We start from the raw sequence: 23,583 nt of genomic DNA on the forward strand, positions 1-23,583 counted from the left end.
GAATAAGACAGGGAGGTCCACTTTCACCACTCTTATTCAACATAGTAGTGAAAGGCCTAGCCACAGCAATCAGACAAGAAGGAGAAATAAAAAGACAGTGGAATACTACGCAGCTGTAAAAAAGAAGGAGCTCTTACCCTTTGCGACAGCATGGATGGACCTGGAGATATTACACTAAGTGAAATAAGCCAGTCAGAGAAAGACAAATATCACATGATCTCATTTACATGTGTAATCTAATGAACAAAATACACTGACAAACAAAATAGGCCCAGAGGTATGGATACATGAAACAGATCTCAATGGGGAGGGGAGAGAACAGGAAGAGATTAACTAAAGAACTCACATGCATATATGCATAACCCACAGACACAGACAATAGTGTGGGGAAGGCCTGTGGTGGAGTGGGGGCTGGGTGGAGGGGAGCAAAGTTGGGAGGGGGAATAGAAGACATCTGTAATACTGTTAACAATAAATAAAAAATTTAAAAAGGCATCCAAATTGGAAAAGAAGAGGTAAAACTGTCATTATTTGCAGATGACATGGTACTGCATGCATCTAGAAAACCCTAGCCCTGGCTGGTTTGGCTCAGCGGTTAGAGTGTCGGCCTGTGGACCGTGGAGTCTTGGGTTCGATTCCGGCCAACGGCATGTACCTCGGTTGGGGTTTGTCCCTGGCCCCGGTTGGGGTTGTGCAGGTGGCAACCAATTGATGTGTCTCTCTCACATCGATGTTTCTCTCTCTCTCTCTGTCTGAAGATAAATGTAAAAATATCCTCAGGTGACAATTAAAAGGAAAGAAAAGGAAACCCTAAAGATTCCACGAAAAACAAAACAAAACAAAAAAACCCTGCTAGGGCTGATCGATGGATTCAGTACAGCAGCAGGACACAAAATAAATACCCAGAAATCGGCTGTGTTTCTACACACCAATAAGGAACTATCGGAAAAGGAACCCAAGAAAACAATGCCACTTACTATTGCACCTAAAACAAAAAGCAAGCAAACGAACTAGGAATACGTTGAACCAAGGAGGTAAAAGCCTTGTGCTCAGGAAATTATAAGACGCTAAAGTCAGAAACTGAGAAAGATACCAATAAGTGGGAGCATATACCTGGCTCATGGATGGGAAGAATTATCCTCATTAAAAGGAAATGGCATGATGGGGGTGTAGGGGATGGGGGTGTAGGGACTGGGGGTAGGGGTGGGATGGGGTCCTTGTGTGGATGGGGAGAAAGTTGACAGCGGAGAAGCCCGAGTTCCTCAGCTCAGGTTCCACCTCCACATCAACAGCGGTAAGCCACGTTGACTTACATATAACGTGAAGTCCTGGGCATGACCCTGGAACAGAAGGGAATGAGGTAAAAACCGAGACCCATATAAATCATGGACGTTAGTAAACAACAGTGTATCCACACTGGCTCAGGAGTTTAGATCCATGCACCATGGTAACGGAAAATGTTAGCAGCAGGGGGAACCGTACGATCCTTACAACTTTCCTGTACATTTAACACTGTTCCAAATTTAAACTTGACCTAAAAAAAGAAATCCCCCACATTCTCTTTAAACGGTATAACTTTTTTTTTTTTTTAAAGTCTGCGCTCACTGCTGCGAACAGGGAACTGTTTCATTCTGTGTCACTCCATCTGCCGGAGTCCCCTGTCCCTTCCCCTCACCTATATTGGGGTAGTTCTTCCAAAATTTGTTGCCACTTTGAGATTTTCCAACTGTCTGGCTTTCACGGAGTCAGGAGTCCAGCCTAAGTTAATATCATCCATCTGGCCCTGGCTGGTGCGGCTCAGCGGTTAGAGCATCAGCCCGCACAGGGAAGGGTTGCAGATTCCATTCCTGGTCAGGGGCACGTACCTGGGTTGTGGGTTCAATACCACATGTGGAAGGCAACCTATCGATGTGTCTCTCTCACATCAATCTCTCTCTCTCTCCCTCTCCCTCTCCTTCCCCTCCTTCCACGCTCTTTGAAAATCAATGGAAGAATATCCTTAGGCAAGGATTTAAAAAAAAAAAAAGGGGGCCCTGGCTGGTTTGGCTCAGCGGTTAGAGCGTCGGCCTGCGGTCCAGAGAGACCCGGGTTCGGTTCCCGCTAAGGGCATGTACTTCGGTTGCAGTTTGTCCCCGGCCCTGGTTGGTCGTGCGGGTGGCAGCCACTCGATGTGTCTCTTCACGTCGATGTTTCTCTCTCTCTCTCCCTTCCTCTCTCTCCCTCCCACTCTATCTGTACAAAGAATGGAAAAATATCCTCGGGTGAGGATAAAAAAAAAAAAAGGGAAGAAGAAAAAGAGATGAAGACACAGACACACACACACAGAGGACCCTGTGAGGGTACAGGGAGAGGACAGCTGTCTACGGGTCAAGGAGAAGTCTCAGGATAAAGTGCCCTGCCGACACCTTCATCTTGAACGTCCACCTTCCAGAATCTTGAGACAATACATTTCTGTTGTTCCAGGCGCCCAGTCTGTGGTACTCGGTTATAGAAGCCCAAGCAGACGGATACAGGAGGTGTTGGAAAACTAGCATAGAATTTGGATTGTCTTTTTTTTAAAATTTATCACAGTTTAAAAAAAAATTGGCTTTAGAGAGGGAGGAAGGGGGAAGGAGGGGGAGAGAGAGAGAGAGTCTGATGACGGTACTTGAGAGCCTTGTGTTATTTCCTCCAGTTGCCCAGCTCCACAGTAATCACCCTGCCGATTTCAGACTCGACTATAATTACCCAGCTGGTTCTGAAAGCGCCCGGTGGGATTTTCCAGTTGGTTCCTAAGACTACTCCATGATCCCTTCGCTGGTTGCAGGGACTTGACACCCTTTGGGGACTCTGCATACTTACGGGCCCATCCCTAGCCCCCTGACCTAATTATCTGGCCTTTGCTAGAAATCCCATCACAATTACCCAATTTGTTTGTTTTACTTATTCAGTAGAGTGCTGTTCGCCTCCAGCATTTCAGCCCCTTTTCTGGGGACCAGGGGCAGAAGGGAAATGCTGGTTCTATTTTGTCCCCCGATCGCCCCTAGGCTGTTGTGAGAGAAGAGGAGAGGGGTGAAGATGTTTATCGCCCGGAGACACGGCGAAGCCAGCCCAGACCGTGGTGGGAGCGCCGAGGACGAGACAGGAGGGCCTCCACGCCAAGCTGTGTGGGTTGTACGCTGCACATGATGGGGCCACCACCCCACAGACTCCATTGCCTTTTTCCTGTTAATCCTCACCCCAGGATGACTTTTTAAATTCATGTTTATTTTTTTTAGAGAGAGAGAGAGAGAGTGAAAGGGAGGAAGGGAGCGAGAAACATCAACGTGAGACACATCGATCAGTTGCCTCCCACAGGCGCCCGGACCAGGGCCGGGGATCGAACTTGATACCCTTTGGTGTGCAGGCCGGTGTGCTAACCACTGAGCAACCGACCAGGGCACACAAACTTCATTTTCCACAGAGCCCCCCTGGAAACTTTGTCTGTGAGGAGTCTTGTGAGACCCCAAGACAGGCATCCAGGGGTCAGGCAGTCCTGACTCTTCAAAAAAAGTTTTTTTCTTTATTGACTTTTATTTATTTATTTATTATTTTTTTATCCTCACCCGAGGACATTTTTCCATTCTTGTTCAGATAGAGTGGGAGGGAGAGAGAGGAAGAGAGAGAGAGAAACATCAATGTGAAAGGGACACATCTAGTGGCTGCCTCCCACACGACCCCAATGGGGTCCGGGGACAAACTGCAACCGAGGTACATGCCCTTAGCAGGAACCGAACCCAGGTCTCTCTGGACTGCAGGCCAGTGCTCTAACTACTAAGCAAAACCAGCCAGGGCTCTTTATTGACTTTTAGAGAGAAAGGGAGAGAGAGAGAGAAACATCAATGAGAGACAACATTGATTGTCCGCCTCCTGCATGCCCCCCACTGGGGATTTGGCCCACAACCTGGGCCTGTGCCCTGACTGGGAATTGAACCGGTGACCTCTTGGTGCATGGGTCGATGCTCAACCACTGAGCCACACCAGCCGGGCAGTTCTGACTCTTAGGAAATAAGGGAAATGCTGAGGATGCTTGAAGGCCAACGGGTGGATGCCTCTTCTAGTGAAGATGAATGTATTATGTTGATGATGTAACATCTCTCTCTCTGCAGAAACATAAGCTCCTCTAGGGCAGGGATCTTTGTCTGCTTTCTTAATTGATGCATCTCAGGAGCCTGGATCAGTGTCTGCGCACAGTAGAAGACTGATAAATAGTTAACGCATGCAAAAACAAATTTGTCCGATGAAAAACCACGTTCTCCTTCTATTTAAAAGAGACTTTCTGCATACTGGCCACCAGAGGGCGCGCAAGATACATGTTCATTCTTTGGGGCCCCAGGTGAGCGGTCTATGCCCATAAACCCCCAAGCAAGGTGCCAGGTGACCCTAGGTGAGCACATACCTCAATACATCTGTTTTAAAAATCAATCAAATTTAAAATTACAGGAATGACGAAAGCCATTAGGCTAGCACACGGAATATAATAACCCTGATATAATAACAAAATAACACCGATATAATAACAAAATAAAAAATATTGATTTTTTTCTTTCTCTATAATCTCACCTGAGGATATGTTTGTTCATTTTAGAGAGCGTGCGAGAGAAACACCAATGTAAGAGAGAAACATCGGTTGCTTCCTAAACTCGCCCTGCCCAGGGATCAAACCTGCAACCTAGGTATGTGCCCTGACCAGGAATTGAACCCGAAACCTTAGGTGTACAGGATGATGCTCCAACCAACTGAGCCACTCAACCAGGGCTATTTTTTTATTTCTTTATTTTTATATTTGTATTTATTGGGGTGACATTGGTTAATAAAATTCTGTAGATTTCAAGTGTACGATTCTATACTACATCATTGGTCTCTTGCAGAAGATAAAAAATATGAATGCTCTCACAAAGCAGTAATGTTTAGAGAAAAGGAATCTTGCTGATAAAGGTCAACATGTAGCAGTGAATGTGAAAATAGTAAGATGAGCTCCATTAAATGTAAGAAGAGCCAGACATGTGGGTTACATGAGGTCACAAGGTTGGGGCCCTGACCTGATGAGACTAGTGTCCTTACCGGAAGAGACAGCAGTCATCTCTGTTTGTGTGTAGGCAGAGAGGAACAACCAAGTGAGGACACAGGGAGAAAAGGGTCATCTGCAAGGTAAAAAGAGAGGTTTCAGAAGGAACCAGCCCTGATGATGAGCTGGGCCCATTGGCTAAGGCATCTAACTGACTCCATCCTTATCTAGGCCCCTTGGCTAAGGCAACTAAGCGACTCCAGCTCTATCGGCAGGGAACCTTCCCTGGTGTTTTTCCAATAATAGGTTGATTACCCCTAAAAGTAAAGGTACTTTGCCTAAGGTTATGGTTGACCTACGTAACGGGATGTATCTTGCAGTTTCTGAGTATCAGGATCTGAAACTCATGAGCCCAGTGTCTAATGCTTATTTTGGTTTTTGTAATAACCGCTTTTGCACCCACTATTGTACCGGTTCCCTGAGGGGAGCCAAAAGGAAATGTGGCTTCTATATTTTTTGTTATTATTTTTTTGTCCTCACCTGAGGACATTTTTTCCATTTTTTGTTCAGATAGAGTGGGAGGAAGAGAGATGAAGAGAGAGCGAGAGAAACATCGACGTGAAAGGGACACATCGAGTGGCTGTCACCCGCCCGACCCAACCAGGGCCGGGGACAAACTGCAACCGAGGTCCGTGCCCTCAGCAGGAACCGAACCTGAGTCTCTCTGGACCGCAGGCAGATGCTCTAACCGCTGAGCCAAACCGGCCAGGACTGGCTTCTATCTTTAAAAGCGGATGAGCAAGCATAATCGGGGCTGTGATTTGGGGAGAGTCCCCACAGCCCGCCAGTGAATAAAGTGCTCCTTTACAATTCGGCTGTGCGCCTCTGATTATCTCGCTGACACGTTACAACATTTGGAGGCCCCAGCGAGGTCCCTGGTGCCTTGTGACACCGTGGGCTAGATGCCTCGAACGGGCAGTCTCTCTGGGTCTGGTCACTGGACACCTAGAGGTCTTTAGGGGAGGCGCCAGCTGAGATGTTCCAGGGCCCTGAAGATCCTACTTAGGTTTCGGACGAGCAACCAGGAGATGCCAAGACGTCCCCAAAAGATTTAAGGAGACCTGGTAAAAAGCCTCCGGGGTTGAGTTCTGGGTGACCGGTCTTTCTGGGTGACAGTGAGAGGGCCAGACGCGGTACCACTTCTCCTCTCCTGGGACTCCCCCTAAGACGTTCGGGGGGGGGGGGTTCAAATTCTGTTCTCTCAGGATAAGGAATTTTCCTTGGCCCGCCGCTGGGGCGGAAGAGGAGTCTGATTACCTCCCAGGATAGGGAACTTCTAGAGTGTGATTGTGTGTGAGTGACCATGCTCCACGACCCTTGTTACGGAGCCTGTGTGAGTTCTTACCTGCGGTTCTGTGACGACCTCATAAGGCTAAGGGCGGTATCGGATTCTTCGGGCATTCTGCTCTCCACCTGCAAACATGATTCATGCCGGGGCGGGGGGCTGTTATATAGGCCTGCTGATGCCAAGAGGCATCTAAGTCTCTGCGAGGGGAGTGGCCAGGCAGATGAAAAGAAAGTTTCTGTCTTGTGTGTCTTCTCTTGTTTTTGTCCTCGTCGGTCTCCCTACTGTGTCTCCCTCAACCTTGTTACAGTCAGTCTAGTCATGGATAGCAGCCCCACTGCCCAGAAGACTTCACTGGGTTGCGTAGTAAAACACTTTTTTAGAGAAGGATTTGAGGAAGGTTCTGATGAGGGCACAAACATATCTAAAGAAAAGTTAACGACCTTGTGTGAATTAAATTGACCCACATTCAGGGTGGGCGGGCCGGACGTGGGATCCTTTAACCCTGAGTTAGTGCAGGCATTTTGGAATCAGGCCACAGGGGGGCCAGGACACCCGGACCATTCCCCTACATTGATCAATAGCTTAGTTTAGTGAACATCCACCCCCATGGTTAAAAACCTGTGTACTCCATGCCCTGGCCGGTTTGGCTCAGCGGTTAAAGCGTCGGCCTGCGGTCCGGAGAGACCCGGGTTCGGTTCCCGCTAAGGGCACGTACCTCGGTTGCAGTTTGTCCCCGGCCCTGGTTGGTCGTGCGGGTGGCAGCCACTCGATGTGTCCCTTTCATGTCGATGTTTCTCTCTCTCTCTCTCTCTCCCTCCTGCTCTACCTGAACAAAGAATGAAAAAGTGTCCTCGGGTGAGGATAAAAAAAAAACAACAAACCTGTGTACTCCAGACCAGGACATGAATACTGGTAGTGGGCCCCAAACTGAGCCCCAAGAGAAACCTGGGAAAAGGTAGGGACATGCCTACGAGGCAGAGACACAGCGGTGAGAGTCCCAAACAAGGTTCCGGTGCAAATATTTGCTCTTTGGTCCCTAATGAGAGATTGGAGATGGCCTTGATCCTGTGCAGGAGGCTAATGCGGTGGGGAAAGAGCTATCAAAGGAACCCTGGGGAGAGGGAGGATTCGGCTCCACAGATGGAGCCCTTGGGGCGCAGTTAATCACCCAAGGTCTCTTGAGACTAGAGCTCAGTTAGAATAGAAAGAAATGCAAAGGTATTTTAGACACAGGAGCAGAGGCGTCCATGACTGCCTCAAGGCGCTGGCCTGCTCCATGGCCCCTGGATGTTGCCGTGGCCAGTTTACAAGGGGCGAGGACAGGTTTCTAGGCCCCAACAAAGTGCCCAGTTTATCAAACGGAAAGATTCTGAGAGCAACATGGGTTGTTTTTTTTTTTTTTTTTTTTAAACCCTATATTTTAGATTATTTGCCTGTTAATCTATGGGGACGGGAGCCCCCATCCTTCCGCCCCCCTCAGAGGAGGCGAATCTCCCCCGCGCGCCCGCCCGCGGCCCCAGGCACAAGGGGCGGGGGCAGCTGCACTGAGCAAGGGGAGCGGCCCCGCCACAGTCACCAGCAAGATGGCCCCCGGGAGCCTGCTGCAGCTGCCGGACCTCCAGCCTCCCACCCACCCTAGGGAGATGGCGAGGGTGCCCAGTGACCAGGTATGCGGCGGCGGGGGTGCGGGGCAGCCATTCGTGGTCTGTGCCCCATTCTCCACGCGAGATCTTTATAACAGGAGAGCACAGAACCCCCCTTATTGGAAAAGTCACAGGCCCTCACCAGCCTCCTAGAAACAATCTTTCACACTCTCTTTACCTCAGAAGACAGGGATAGCATTAAACTAGAGGCCAGAAAGGTGGTTTGGGGAGGAGATCCTTGGAGGAAAAAAAGGGATGGAATTGAGGGCGTGTTTCCTACCCTCAGGCCCAGGTGGGACCCCAATACCACTGCAGGGAAAAACTCACTAGACACATTTACCGGTTCTTTTTTTTTATTTTTATTTTTTTAATCCTCATCCAAGGACATTTTTCCATTTTTTGTACAAATAGAGTGGGAGGGAGAGAGAGGAAGAGAGAGAGAGGGAAACATCGATGTGAAAGGGACACATCGAGTGGCTGCCACCCGCACGACCAACCAGGGCCGGGGACAAACTGCAACCGAGGTACGTGCCCTTAGCGGGAACCGAACCCGGGTCTCTCTGGACCACAGGCGGACGCTCTAACCGCTGAGCCAAACCGGCCAGGGCCGTTTACCAGTCCTTATTAATGGGGTTAAAGGCGGCTGCTAGAAAGCCTACGAATGTATCCAAGGTGCCAGCGGTGATTCGGGGACGGCAGGAATCTCCTGCTGCCTTTCTGGAGCGACTTTGTGAGGCATAGCGGGTATGGACCCCAACAGACCCGGACGCTTCAGAAAACCAGCAGGCTATAAACGTGGCCTTGGTCACTCAGTCAGCCCAAGATATTAGAAAAAAAAAGCTCCCAAAGCTAGAAGGTTTCAAAGAAATGAATCGCTCCCAATTGCTTGAGATAGCTCAAAAGGTATGTCGTAATTGGGGCACCCCTGGGGAGAACCAAGATAAAAGAATAGCAAAGGTCGTGATAGCGGCCTTAAGGGAAACAGGGCCCATGGAAAAGGATCACCCTAGGAAGGGACTCATGAGGAAGGGTCAGGACGGCCGGCCTAGAGCCCGACTGGGGAAGAACCAATGCACCTACTGCACGAAAGAGGGACATTGGAAACGAGAGTGCCCCAGTTGACCAGATAGGAAAGATGAGCGAAACACACAAGCCCCAGGCATCCTTAACTTAGAAGAATGACAGTTCCAGGGCTCCTTTTGACTCTGTCCCTGGCAGCCCAGGATCATTGCACAGGTAGGGGGCAAGCCAGTTAATTTCTTTTTTTTTTTTTTTTAATCCTCACCCGAGGACATTTTGCCATTTTTTGTTCAGGTAGAGTGGGAGGGAGAGAGAGGAACAGAGAGAGAGAGAGAGAAACATCAATGTGAAAGGAACACATCGAGTGGCTGACACCCGCACAACCGACCAGGGCCGGGGACAAACTGCAGCTGAGGTACGTGCCCTTAGCGGGAATCGAACCCGGGTCTCTCAGGACCGCAGGCCGACGCTCTAACCGCTAAGCCAAACCGGCCAGGACAAACACCATCTTCTTTTTTTTTTTTTTATCCTCACCCGAGGATATTTTTCCATTTTTTGTTCAGATAGAGTGGGAGGGAGAGAGAGGAAGGGAGAGAGAGAGAGAGAAACATCGACGTGAAGGGACACATCGAGTGGCTGCCACCCGCACGACCAACCAGGGCCGGGGACAAATTGCAACCGAAGTACGTGCCCTTAGCGGGAACCGAACCCGGGTCTCTCCGGACCGCAGGTCAACACTCTAACCGCTGAGCCAAACTGGCCAGGGCGTTAATTTCTTAATAGACACAGAGACCGCACATTCAATCCTAACTGAGCCTCTGGGCCCACTAACAACTAAGAAGACCTCAGTTCAAGGAGCAACAGGTCAGACTGACCTCTATCCTTGGACCACTGACGGAACTCTAAGCCTTGGAAAGGACACCATTATACACTCCTTCTTGGTTATGCCTGAATGTCCATAGCTTCTGTTGGGGCGTGATCCCCTCCGAAAGTTACAGGCAACAGTATCATTTATTGGAGAAGAAGCACTACCTTGGACTTGAACTGCGACAGAACAGAAAGCCTTGGAGACTTTAAAAAGGGCCTTAATTTCAGCGCCTGCTCTTGCCCTACCGGATGTCACAAAACCCTTCCATTTGTATGTAAGTGAGGCCAGAGGTATAGCAAAGGGTGTCCTCACCTCACCCCAAACTTGGGACCCTGGAAAAGGCCAGTAGCTTCCTTATCCAAAAGACTAGACCCGGTAGCAACTGGATGGCCGACCTGCCTAAGGACAGGAGCTGCTACTGCACTCCTAGCAAAGGAGGCAGACAAGTTAGCTCTAGGGCAAGCGTTAGCTTTAACTGCACCCCATGCGGTTGAAGCCCGAGTGCACCGGAGCGCTGGATATCAAACACTCAGTCACCCAGGCGCTCCTCCTGGATCAGCCCCGCCTCAAGTTTCGCAAGACGTTGGCCATCAGTCCTGCCAGCCTGCCTCCAGATGATGACCCGGAGAAACCTCTACAGGACGGCCTGGAGGTAATTGACATAGTGCAGACGGCCCACCGAGACCTCAAGGAGGTCCCACTGCCCTCATCAGATGAGGTATTGTTAACAGACGGGAGCAGCTATGTCCAGGAAGAAATCAGGTAGGCTGGGGCAGCAGTAGTAACTCTGGACAGTCATTTGGTCACAGTCTTTAAATAAGGGAACTTCAGCCCAAAGAGCTGAACTCATCACCCTAATCCAGGCTCTCCCATGGGGCAAGGGAAAGTCGGTAACCATCTACACTGACCGCAGATATGCACTTGCTGCAGTGCATGTGCATAGCGCCATCTACAGGGAGCAAGGGTTATTAACCTCGGCCGGGAAGGACATCAAAAAGGGAACTCCAGCCCTGGCCGGTTTGGCTCAGCGGTTAGAGGGTGGGCCTGCGGTCCAGAGAGACCCGGGTTCGGTTCCCGCTAAGGGCATGTACCTCGGTTGCGGTTTGTCCCCGGCCCTGGTTGGTCATGCGGGTGGCAGCCACTCGTTGTGTCCCTTTCACGTCGATGTTTCCCTCTCTCTCTCTTTCTCTCTCTCCCTCCCGCTCCATCTGAACAAAAAATGGAAAAATGTCCTCGGGTGAGGATAAAAAAAATAAAATAAAAAAAAAAGGGAACTCCATAGAGGCACGGGGAAATTGTGCTGCAAATCAGGAAGCTCAAGAGGCAGCCCTAAAATCAGTGGGGCCTCTCCAGATGCACTAGGTCAGAACATGACTCAGCCAAGCAGAAACATGACTTAGCCAAGCAGAAACAAGCCATAAAGGAAATCAGTGGATGGTGGACACTGCCTGATAGGAGGTTGTTGGTCTCAGAGGCTCTAGCTCAGACTTTAGTCAACCAGCTGCACCAGGCTACCCACTTAGGTTACACCAAGCTCACGGAACTCCTGAGAGGCAGTACGGTCACAGGGAAAGGGAGAAGGTGGAGGAAAGCAGGTGTGTAGGTCTGAGTAGGAAGGAGGAGAAGGAAAACTGGGAACTGTGCAGACAGCGGGTGGATTGAGCAAGCTCTCAGGTTCATGTCAGGGGAGTGACTGGGAAAGTCACCGAGGGTCTGTGCAAGCTGAAAAAGGCTTGTGTAGAGCAAAGAAGCAAAAAGAGAAAGAACAGAGGACGTGGTGAATAGGTGAAAAAGGATAAAAGAAAGGGGCATACATATTACAGGAAGACAGGACATTGGAGGAATACTCAAGAAAGAAAGAAAATAGGACACTGAGACTCTGGCCGGTTTGGCTCAGCGGTTAGAGCGTCGGCCTGATGGTCCGGAGAGACCCGGGTTTGGTTCCCGCTAAGGGCACGTACTTCGGTTGCAGTTTGTCCCCGGCCCTGGTTGGGTCGTGTGGGTGGCAACCACTCGATGTGTCCCTTTCACGTCGATGTTTCTCTCTCTCTCTCTTCCTCTCTCTCCCTCCCACTCTATCTGAACAAAAAATAAAATTTAAAAAAAAAAAAATGTCCTCGCCCTGGCTGGTTTGGCTCAGCGGTTAGAGCGTCGGCCTGCGGTCCGGAGAGACCCGGGTTCGGTTCCCGCTAAGGGCATGTACTTCGGTTGCAGTTTGTCCCCGGCCCTGGTTGGGTCGTGTGGGTGGCAGCCACTCGATGTGTCCCTTTCACGTCGATCTCTGTCTCTTCCTCTCTCTCCCTCCCACTCTATCTGAACAAAAAATAAAATAAAATAAAAAATGTCCTCGAGTGAGGATAAAAACAACAAAACGAAAACAAGACACTGAGTGAGAGAGGGAGAGCTGCCCCTGGTGATGGAATAACAGTCTGGGATGTAGTAAAGGGAGTAACAGGTTTAGACTACTCCTGACCCTTGGATCAGACAATGGCCCCACCCTGATAGCAAAGATATCACAGGATATCTCTCAAGGGTTAAGTATACATTGGAAGCTCCATTGTGCTTACCACCCACAGAGTTCCAGGCAGAGAGAGCCCATGGGCAGGACCTTAAAGGAAACCTTAACCAAATTTACTTTAGAATCCAGTGAAAACTGGACCATTCTGCTCCACCTTCTGCACCCCATCCTGAGGAGGGTTTTCTCCTTGTGAAATTATGTGTGGTAGACCTCCTCCCATTCTTCCCCAGCTCAGAGAAGAATTGAAAGCTGAAATTCACAACTGCTCCTTACTCAAGTTCTTGCAGGCCCTGCAGTCTGCCCAGAAGGCCATCCATAAACACATCTGCGATGCCCTGCCCGTGCCCACCTCGGATCCTGTGCACCCTTCCAGCCAGGGGACTCAGTGTGGGTAAAGAAGTTCACCACCCAGGAACTAACTCCAACCTGGAAGGGACCGTACGCTGTCATCCTGACCACCCAACGGCAGTAGAGTATTAACGGCATTCCAACCTGGTTACACCACTCTTGGCTGAAGGCAAAAAAAGACAACATAAAGAGCAGAAGACACATAGGACCCCCTAAAGATAAGACTCTTGCATTCAGCCCTGGCCGGTTTGGCTCAGCGGTTGGAGCGTCGGCCTGCGGTCCTGAGAGACCCGGGTTCGGTTCCCACTAAGGGCATGTACCTCGGTTGCAGTTTGTCCCCGGCCCTGGTTGGTCGTGCAGGTGGCAGCCACTCGATGTGTCCCTTTCACATCGATGTTTCTCTCTCTCTCTCTGTTCCTCTCTCTCCCTCCCACTCTACCTGAACAAAAAATGGAAAAATGTCCTCGGGTGAGGATGAAAAAAAAAAAAAACAGACTCTTGCATTCAGCGGGACCTTAATCTCTCTGGTCATGACTGTTCAGGGGAACCCTTATAGACCTGGGCCCCAATGAAAATGGGAACTTAGAAATGGCATATCAGGGGAGATCTTAAGAAATGTGACTACAAAGGGAATAGGAAAACCTGTTTTCGACCTTAATCTATGGGACCTCTTGAGGGGGACCATTGAGGTCACAAAGGCCCTTGATATCTGGGTCACATATGGAGGGGTTAGCCCCCAACTAGAAGACACCCCAGCATGGGGATTACAAGGGATAGGAATTTATATTTGCCCGGGAGGCAGCAAGATTACTACTAGTTGCCTAAATGCTAATGGATATTTCTGTCCCTCTTGGGGTTGTGAAACTATATCTACTATTACAGGCTATCTAAGGGACCCTGGCCTCCCAATAGATACAGATCTCAGCCACTTAGAAAACTCTTTAGCCGAAATGGTCCTGTAGAACAGGAGAGGATTAGAACTCTTATTTCTTAAGGAAGGAGAGTCAACGATTTGACTTGTTAGGAAAACAAGTAGGGAATGAGCTGGGCCCCTTGGCTAAGGCGACTAAGCAACTCCATCCTTATCTAGGCCCCTTGGCTAAGGCAACTAAGCGACTCCATCTCTGGAAACCTTCCTTGGTGTTTTTTTCAATAATAGGTTGATTACCCCTAAAAGTAAAGGAACTTTGCCTAAGGTTATGGTTGACCTACGTAATGGAATGTATCTTGCAGTTTCTGAGTATCAGGAAATGGAAATCACGAGCCCAGTGACTAATGCTTATTTTGGTTTCTGTAATAACCACTTTTGCACCCACTACCAGTTCCCCGAGGGGGAGGGAAAAGGAAATGTGGCTTCTGTCTTTAAAAGCAGATGAGCACGCACAATCGGGGCTGTGATTTAGGGAGAGCCCCCGCAGCCTGCTGGTGAATAAAGTGCTCCTTTACAATTCAGCTGTGCGCCTCTGGTTATCTCGCCGACACGCTACAACAATGACACCTGGACCTCAGACGTCCAGCCTCCAGGACAGTGAGACAATACACGTCTGCAGTCCTTTGTCTAGTTATCTCAAGATCACCTGGTTAGCAGCTTTAATTCCATCTGCAACTTTGCTTACTCTTTGCTATTCAATGTGACATATTCACAAGTTCTGGGGCTTACAAAGTGGACATCTTTGGGGCCCCGTTACTCTGCTTACCACAGTCTGTAAGAGGTCCCATCCCCTGAAGAGCTGATGTGTGTGACCTTGTCCAGGTGATATTTACCCTCTGGGCCCCAGTTTCTTCCACCAGTCTGGACAATAACCATTTTGATCATAATAAGGTGATTTTGAACAATTAGAATGAAAAATGTCACGAATCTAGCACAGACCAGGAAATTGCTTAATAAGTGCTGACTGTTATTGCCGTTATGAACATATTTATCTGATGTGCTCGACTCGATTTCCAGTGCCCCACCTGCGAACAGCCACAACCACACACACCAACCCAAAGCGTCAAGGCTCCGCTTCTCTGATTCCTCATCCATTGGGGCTGCAAAGGACCCAGGTTGCCTGGAGTCTGCACAGAATTCACAGAATTCTTGAACCGAAATTGATGGGCCTGAATGGCGTGAGATAACGATGTTCCCAAAGGAACCTGGTTTGTCTCCAGAATTCTAGCCCTGCTTTGAAGTGCCCATGTGCTGGTCACGTCAAATCTCACCGCTGCGTACCCGAATCACATCGGGGTCACAACTTGCCATCCCCCGGCTTGCCGGGATTGGTGCAACTCAATGAAACTCCAAGCACATACCGCTTGGAGTGAGGGGGAGCTTTGCAAGGTGGCAAATGCTCCAGATCTCTGGACGCAGTCCCATTTATTTGCAGATTGGTACCCCCAGGTCACAAGTGGATTTAAGTAAATTATTTCCTTGAAATGGCATTACTGCAAACTCACACCCTAGCTTTGTCTCTTGCTTTGTACCGGAAGAGACCTTGAAGCCAAAAGATAACAAACCCTTATTCACATGCAAATTAAATACCCAATATACCTGGGTGGGCCAGGTCCCCACCCCCACCCCCCGGGATTCCGAGAATGCTTTAACACAAAGTTGAGAGTGCTTATAAAAAATGTCCATCTTCGCCCTGGCCGGTTTGGCTCAGCGGTTAGAGCGTCGACCTGCGGTCCTGAGAGACCCGGGTTCGGTTCCCGCTAAGGGCATGTGCCTCAGTTGCAGTTTGTCTCCGGCCCTGGTTGGGTCGTGTGGGTGGCAACCACTTGACGTGTCCCTTTCACGTAGATGTTTCTCTCTCTCTCTCTCTCCCTCCCACACTCTATCTGAACAACAACAACAACAACAAACAAACAAACAAAAAAAACGTCCATCTTCTAACCCCTCAACCCCACACCCATGCACCATGCTTGATGGGGATTCAGCTATAGCAGTAGACTGGAGAAGGTGAAATCAACCCACCGTCCAGCAATTGTACCTCCTGGAAGCCACCAAAAGGCTGCAGGGTGAGCTCAGGAGAGAACTCTCATCCAGCATTTTAATATCTTAAAACAGCCTTTTAAAAAGTGGGTAAAAACCATTTCACACACATTAGGATGGCCATTATTTCAAGGATAAACACACACACACACACAGAAAATAACAAGAGTTGACAGAGAGGCAGAGGAGTTGGTTGCCTTGTGCACGGTTGATGGGAATGTGAAATCTGTAGGTTTTGTGGAAAACAGTATGGAGTTTCCTCAAAAAAAAAAAAAAATAGCCCTGGCTGGGTGGCTCAGTTTGTTGGAGTAACGTCCATATACCAAAAGGTTGTGGGTTGGATCCCTGGTCAGGATGCATATGGAAGGCAAGCAATTAATGTTTTTCTCTCTCTTCTCCTTCCTTTCTCTCTCTAAAATCAACACGAACGTATCCTTGGGTGAGGATTCAAAAACAAAAATAAACATAGAACTACCATGTGATCCAGCAATTCCTCTTCAGATATAGACTCAAAAGAATTGAAAGCAGAGTCTCAAAGAGATGTTTGTATGCCCATGTTCCTAGCAATGTTATTTACAATGGCCAAAAGGTGGAAGCCACCCAGCTGTCCACAGACAGGCAAGTGCATATGCAAAATGTGGTGTATCCATACGATGGAATATTACTCAGCCTTAATGAGGAAGGAAATTCTGACACATTACAACATGGATGGGCCTGGAGAATATTGTGCTAAATACATTCTAGGATGTTTCCTTATTGGTACATAAGGTTTTCGGTTATTTATTTATTTATTTTTTTAAGAATACATTTGTTGCCCGGCCAGTGTGGCTCAGTGGTTGAGCATTGACCCAGGCACCAGGAGGTCACCAGTTTGATTCCCAGTCAGGGCACATGCCCAGGTTGTGGGCCAAATCCCCAGTGAGGGGCATGCAGGAGGCAGCCAATTGATGTTCTCTCTCATCGCTGTTTCTATCTCTCTCTACCCCTCCCTTCCTCTCTCTCTCTCTCAAATCAATAAAGAAAAAAATTTTAAAAAAAGAATGTGTTTTTTTTTAATTGATTTTAGAGAGAGAAGAAGGGAGAAGGAGAGAGAGATGAAAACATCAATGAGACAGAGACATCCATCAGCTGCCTGCCATACTGAAAATCAAGCCCGAGAAGGGGACATGTGTCCTGACTGGAAATTGAACCGGTAACCACTTGGTGCACCAGATGGTGCTCAACCAGCTGAGCCACACTAGCCAGGGCAGTACATAGGTTATTTTAAAATGCACTTTTCCATTATCTTCTAACTTCCAGAGTGGTCGATAAGGAGTCTGAGGTGCTGTTGACAATTGAAACTTAAATATAATTGTCATTTTTCTTTCACCAAGGAACTGTTGATTTTCTTTTTTCTCCATTTTTGAAAAAGTTCATGATAATATACCTTGGTGAGTGCCTTGCCCCTTACACACACACACACACACACTTAATTTTTTTCCTTCTAGCTCCCAAAGTTGCATGCTCAGCAATTAGTTTCCCAAACTTCATATTTTCCTTAAAAAAAAAAAACTAAGCCCAGAAAAATGTCCCTGTCACGATGACAGTCAGTGCATCTAACAAGTTTCTATATGACTCACCTCTTTGTGTGTTTCTAGGTATTTCCTGTCTCTGTGTGTGTGGCTTGTGTGTGTGTGTTTTTTTTTGACTCTGTAACTCCTAAGTTAGGCAGAAAATTTTTTGGTTCCAACATGTATGTTTTTCAATCTTTTAACTTTTGATTTCCAAAACCGTTTTTTGAGTCAGAGAATATGATTTGTATTAGAGAAAACCTATGAACTGTTTTGAGATCCCCTTGATGGATTAATAAGCAGTTAACTTTTTATTGTTGTGAATCTTCACCCAAGGATATGTTTTCCCTTGACTTTTATTTTTTGTTGTTGTTGTGGTTCAGATAGAGTGGGAGGGAGGGAGGGAGAGAGAGAGAAACATCGACGTGAAAGGGACACATCGAGTGGCTGCCACCCGCACGACCAAACCAGGGCCGCGGACAAACTGCAACCGAAGTACATGCCCTTAGCGGGAACCGAACCAAACCCGGGTCTCTCTAGAGGCTGACGCTCTAACCGCTGAGCCAAACTGGCCAGGGCTTTCCTTTGACTTTTAGAGAGAGTGGAAGGGAGGGGAAGAAAGACAAAGAGAGAAAGATGTGAGAGAAACACGTCTATCGGTTGTCTCCTGTTTGCACCCGGATTGAGGCTGGGGATTGAACCTGCAACCCAGATATATGCTCTTGACCAGGAATCAAACCCAAGACCCTTTGACACACAGGCTGATGCTCTAACCAAGAGCCACACTGGCCATTGCCAAAATTGTGTGACTTTTTTTTTTCAATCCTCATCCGAGGACATTTTTACATTCATCTTCAGAGAGAGTGAGAGGGAGAGAGGGAGGAAGAGAAAGAGAAAGAGAAAAACATTGACGCGAGAGACACATTGACTGGCTGCCACCCACACGACCCCAACCGGGGCCAGGGACAGACCGCCACTGAGGTACATGCCCCAGGCTGAACCAAACCCGGGTCTCTCTGGACCGTGGGCCAACATTCTAACCGCTGAGCCAAACTGGCCAGGGCTTGTGTGACATTTTATTTTATTTTATTTTATTTTATTTTATTTTATTTTATTTTATTTTATTTTATTTTATTTTATTTTGACATTTGGTTTAGATAGAGTGGGGGAGAGAGAGAGAGAGAGAGAGAGAGAGAGAGAAACATCGACGTGAAAGGGACACATCGAGGGGTCGCCACCCACACGACCCAATCAGGGCCGGGGACAAACTGCAACCAGGTACATGCCCTTAGCGGGAACCGAACCCGGGTCTCTCAGGACCGCAGGCCGACGCTCTAACCGCTGAGCCAAACCGGCCAGGGCTTGTGTGACATTTTAAAAGATACTTTGCCACTCTATATGGTGATATTTCTCCAGAGAAGATTTATTGTTGCTTCTCGTGAGCAGATGATAGATTAGGGACCAGTCACCTTCACTTAAGCCCTGGCCAGTGTGGCTCAGTTGGTTGCAGTGTTGTCTCGTGCACTGAAGGGTCAAAGGTTGCTGGTTCACTCTCAGGTCAGGGCACTTACAACAATAAACCAAAGAATGTGTAAACAAGAGGAATAGCAAATTGATGTCTCTCTCTCTCTCTCTCTCAAATCCATCAATCAATAAAAATAAAACAAAAATGGGTTTCTGCCCTTCTCAGATCTTGCTAATGCCCAGATAACTTTTATCCTAGTATATGATCTTCCAGAGTCCAACCCATATCCTGGGGTGTTTATGGGGTGCTTCATCCATGATGGACCCTTGTGGTGGATGCTTCCAATTTGGATTTGTTGCTTAATGGGACTTGGAGAAGTTCCACGCGTATTTCTAGTCTGTCCCCTGCTGTCTTTTCTTTCAGAATCAGTGAACCATCTGTGTAAAACTACCCCCACATAATAAGTTCCTCTTTTTCAGTTTCTTCCCCTTTTATACCTTAAACCCATAAATTCTGTCTGCCTTGCAAGCCCTTGAGGTCTAGAAACAGATGTTCTACTTTGTTTTTTGTTTTTTGTTTTCCCCCTCATGTGGGAAGTTTAGTCTAAAAATACCTAGTCAGACATTCTGGGAACATAGTTCTCATTTGCATTTTTAAATAGTACTTCCCAGTTCATTGACTTAAACCTCAGTGGTCCCAGGCCACTCATCTATGTCCCGGAAGGCCAGAGCTCCTGCACTGCCTTACCCCCACCGTTTCTGTTCTCTTTGATAAACACAAAACGTAGGTTTATTTTATTCTATTCTTGATAAATATAATGTAGCAATAATGAGTGAGAACATGGGGTCTGCCCAGGTACACAAGACTATTCCAATTAGTTAATCTTATGAGCCTCAGTGTTCTCATCGATAAAATGGGTCTAATAAAGAAAACTCCTTTATGTAGAGTCTTTAAGACTTTTTTTTTTATCCTCACCCGAGGACATTTTTCGATATTTTGTTCAGATACAGTGGGAAGGAGAGAGAGAGAGAGAGAGAGAGAGAGAAACATCGATGTGAAAGGGACACATGGAGTGGTTACCACCTACATGACCCAACCAGGGCCAGGGACAAACTGCAACCGAGGTATGTGCCCTTAGCAGGAACTGAACCTGGGTCTCTCTGGATCACAGGCCACCGCTCCAACCGCTGAGCCAAACCGGCCAGGGCAGTCTTTAAGTCTTTTTACATAAACAATCATAATATCTGTGAGGAAAAACAACAGTTTTAATTATTTCTTTTCAAACTCTATGTCTTTTGGGTTTTTTTTTTTCTTGTCTTATTGCACTGGCTAGGAATTCCTGCAAAAGATTAAATGTATTAGAGGTGGATCTTGCCTTGTTTTTGATCTTCAGGGGAAAACGTATGTTTTTCCCCATTAATTATGATATTAATATATACATAACCAATGGACACAGACAACAGTGTGGAGAAAGTGGGAGGAGTGGGAGTGGGGGTCAGCAAGGGAAAAGGGGGGCATTTATAATACTTTCAACAATAAATATTTTTTAAAAGTGATCACCTAAAAAAATAATATTAGTTATGGTTTCTGAAATTTCCTTATATTTCTAGTTTTCTGTGCATTTTAAAAAATCATTAATAGATATTGAATTTTGTTAAGTGCTTTTTCTAATCTATTGGATGATCATATTTTTTTACTTTTAGTTTGTAATATGATAAGTACACAGATTGGTTTTTGAATGATAAACTAACCTTGCATTCTGTGATAATCCCCACTTGGCATTATGTATTATCTTTTTAATAGATTGCTGGATTTGATTTGGTAATTTTTTAAGGCAGTTTGTATGTCTATGTTCACAAGTGCTATCAATCTGTAATTTCAATTTTTGTGATGACTTTGTCAGTTTAATATCAGGGTTATGTTGACTTTATAAAATCATTTGGCAAGTGTTAAAAGAAAAAAGAAAAAGAAAACGCCTTTACAGAGTCATTGTAAGAATTAAGTAAACTGTCCATATGGAGGGTTCAGAATCATGTCTGGTATAAAATGATTGCTCGTGACATGTTTGCTGATATTTTTACTGCCTCCTCCAATTCTTTCTCCATGATCTGTTCATGCAGATATATTTTAGACAAAAATCTGATTATGATAGGCTTACATTTAAAACCTTTTCCATTATCTTGAGGATAAAATCTCAATGCCCATACAAAGGAAACTTTGGAAAGAAACTCCATCTCTCTGTCCGTCTGTCTCTCTCTCTTTGAAAAGTAGATCTAATAGTAGCCTCAGTGTTAACATTGAAAAGGTATAGCAGCATTATTTATAATAGCTAAGAACTGAAAACAGCCCAAGTGTCCATCAGTAGATGAGTGAATAAAAAAGTTGTGGTACATTCACACAATGGAGTACTAGGTGGCCGTGTAAAAGAAGGAGCTCTTAGTCCTTGAGACGACATGGATGAACATGTAGATTATTATGCTAAATGAAATAAGCCCGTCAGAGAAAGACAAATATCACGTGATATCACTTATATGTGGAATCTCATGAACGAAATAGGTCTAGAGGCATGGATACATGGAACAGACTGACAGATCTCAGAGGGGAGAGGGGTGGGGCGATGGGAAGAGATTAACCAAAGAACTTATATACCAATATAAGTGCTTAACCAATGGCCATAGACAACAGAGGGGGTATGCCAGGGCTGGAGGAGGAGGCAGAGAGGGGGAAATGAGGAACATTTGTAATATTGTCAACAATAAAAAAATGAAACCCTGGTGGATGTGTCTCAGTTGGAGTGTCTTTGCATGCACTAGAAGGTCATGGGTTCAACTTCTGGTCAGGGCACATACCTAGGTTTCAGTTTCCATTCTGATCAGGGCGTGTTAGGAAGCAACCAATCTATGTATGAGTCTCACGTTGATGTTTCTCTCTCTCTTAGGTCAATAAAAAATAAAAATATAGATCAACTAGACTATAATGAGATTTGGAAATTTCATTCTTCAACATACACCAGGAAGAGAGTAACACCTCAGCTAGTCGAGCAGATACCGACAATGAGTAGATCTGAACAAAGAACTCATGCACAGCAAGGACGTAGAAAGCTCCCTACTGTTCAGTTAAAAAAAAGATAGTCTAGCCCTGGCCGGTTTGGCTCAGCGGTTAGAGCGTCGGCCTGCGGTCCGGAGAGACCCGGGTTCAGTTCCCGCTAAGGGCACGTACTTCGGTTGCAGTTTGTCCCCAGCCCTGGTTGGTCGTGCGGTGGCAGCTACTCGATGTGTCCCTTCACATCGATGTTTCTCTCTCTCTCTCTCTCTCCCTCCCACTCTATCTGTACAAAAAGTGGAAAAATATCCTCGGGTGAGGATTAAAAAAATAAAAAATAAAAAAGATAGTCTAGCCCAGCTGGTGTGACTCAGTGGATTGACTGTGATCCCAGGGACTGAGAGGTCCTGGTTTGATTTTCAGTCAGGGCACATGCCCAGGTTTTATGCTCGATCCCCAGTAGGGGGAGTGCAGGAGGCGACCAATCAGTGTTCTCTCTCATGGGTGTTTCTCTCTCTCTCTCTCCCTTCCTGTCTCTCTGAAATCAATAAAAACATATTTTAAAAAATGTTCTTTTCTTAATTGACATTTTTTAGAGAGAGAAAGAGATAGAAACATTGATTGGCTGCCTCCTGAATGCCCTCCCCAAGGGATCGAGCCCACAACTTGGGCATGTGCCCTGGCCAGGAATTGAACCAGCAACCTCTTGGTGCTTGGGTCAACGCTCAACCACTAAACCACATAGGCCGAACTCAATAAAAACATATTAAAAAACAAACAAACAAACAAACAAAAACAAGCTCACAGATATATATGTGGTAGCACTACATTTACAAAAAAGCAAGGAAAAGTTGAGCACAGATTTGGGATGTCGTCTCGTTGAGGTGGGGACATGCCGGGGCAGGACAGGACACACCACAGACACTGCTTCTATTTGATCAATTTTCTGGTGGTTGATTTCACAAAGTGGGGGCAGGGAGCCTTCTTGATGTTTTCTGTTTCATTTCCTCTACACTGGCCTTTGGATACTAACCAGCAGCATGAGGGTAAGTGTAACAACCCTGTGTGTAGCATCTGTGGTGTAAATACTGAGACCAGGGCTGATTTCAAGCTACCAGAGTAGCATCCTGAACGTGGAACTGGGAAGGGTTGTCCACAGTCAGGTGTCAGTAGCCGGTTTGAGTTTCTTGGCCACAGCTCACCAATGAGTGTAGCATTAAGTGGAAACTGTATTAATTCAAAGGCCTGGGTCTGTAGGGCTAGCTCCTCTCATTCTCTCTCTCTCTCTCCCCCCCCCCATAAGTAAAAATATATTTTAAAAAATAATAAAGTTTTTTTTTCCTTTATTGATTTTTAGAGAGAGAGGAAGTGAGAGGGAGAGAGAGAGAGAAACATCGATGAGAGAGAACATCGATCGGCCGCCTCCTGCATGCCCCCCACTAGGGGTTTGGTCCACAACCTGGGCATGTATCTTGACCGGGAATCGAACTGGTGACCTCTTGGTGCCTGGGTCAATGCTCAACCACTGAGCCACACCGGCTGGACTATAGGGCCATCTTAAAGAAAAATAAAGGTGCCTTGGCCGGGTGGCTCAATTGATTGGCGTGTTGTCTCATACACCAAAAGGTTTTGGGTTTGATTCCTAATCAGGGTACATACTTGGGTAGTGGGTTTGATCCTCTGTCAGGGTGTGAATGGGAGGCAACCAATTGATGTGTCTCACATCGATGCCTCTCTCTCTCCCTCCCTCCCTTCTCCTCTCTCTAAAATTCTAAAATCAATAC

At 47.0% G+C, this 23,583-nt stretch overlaps 1 protein-coding gene across 1 annotated transcript in view; it reads left to right on the forward strand.

The window, feature by feature from the left end:
* Positions 1 to 23,583, forward strand: part of LOC118639337 (leukocyte immunoglobulin-like receptor subfamily A member 2) — a 462,866-nt gene that overhangs the window by 341,927 nt on the left and 97,356 nt on the right. The gene's annotated exons all lie outside the window — the stretch shown is intronic.

Source organism: Molossus molossus, unplaced genomic scaffold (assembly GCF_014108415.1).
Source record: "Molossus molossus isolate mMolMol1 unplaced genomic scaffold, mMolMol1.p scaffold_m16_p_21, whole genome shotgun sequence".
In the NCBI taxonomy this organism is placed as follows: domain Eukaryota; kingdom Metazoa; phylum Chordata; class Mammalia; order Chiroptera; family Molossidae; genus Molossus; species Molossus molossus.